Raw genomic sequence first — 811 nt, forward strand, 5'->3', positions numbered from 1 at the left:
TCAGGCCAGTTCCAAAGGCCTGAGGACCAGAGAGCCTGTGTCGTAAATCCCAGTCCAAGTGAAATAGAAGACTAATGTCCCAGCTCAACAGCAAGGCAGGTAGCAGAAAGGGAGAATTTCTTCCTTCTCAATAGATTGGAAGATGCCTACCCAATGGGAGGGCAATTTACTTTACTGACTCCATGGATTCAAATGCTAATTTCATCCAGAAACACCCTCACTGAACACACGCAGAAATAATGTTTAATCTGGGCACCTCTTGGCTCAGTTAAACTGACACATAGAACTAACAATCACCCTTCCCTACTAAGATTGGTGACCATTTTATTTGTTGGAGTCTTCCATTCTTTTCGACCTGAATTCCCTTATAGATACTGTCATCTTGGTAACTGTATTAGCTCGAGAGGGCTATTATAAAGAATACCACAGACTGAGTGAATTAAAGAACAAAAATTTATTTTCTCATAATACCGGAGGATTAAAATCCAAGATCAAGGTGTCAGCAGGTTTGGTTTCTTGTGAAGCCTCTCCCCTTAGCTTTCAGATGGATGTCTTCTCACTGTGTCCTCATGGTCATCCTTCTGTCTGTGTTTCTGTGTCCCAATCTCCTCTTCTCATGAGGACACCAGTTATATTGGATTAGCACCTACCCTAATGACCCTGTTTTAACTCAATTTCCTTTAAAGGCCCTATCTCCAAATACAGTCAGATTCTGAGGTACTAAGAGTTATGGCTTCAACATACAGATTTTAAGATAACATCATTGAACCCATAAAAGTAATGTAATTATATTTTCTCTTGAATTATGTAA

This window comes from Propithecus coquereli, unplaced genomic scaffold (assembly GCF_000956105.1).
Source record: "Propithecus coquereli isolate 6110/MARCELLA unplaced genomic scaffold, Pcoq_1.0 Scaffold133, whole genome shotgun sequence".
Taxonomy (NCBI): Eukaryota; Metazoa; Chordata; class Mammalia; order Primates; family Indriidae; genus Propithecus; species Propithecus coquereli.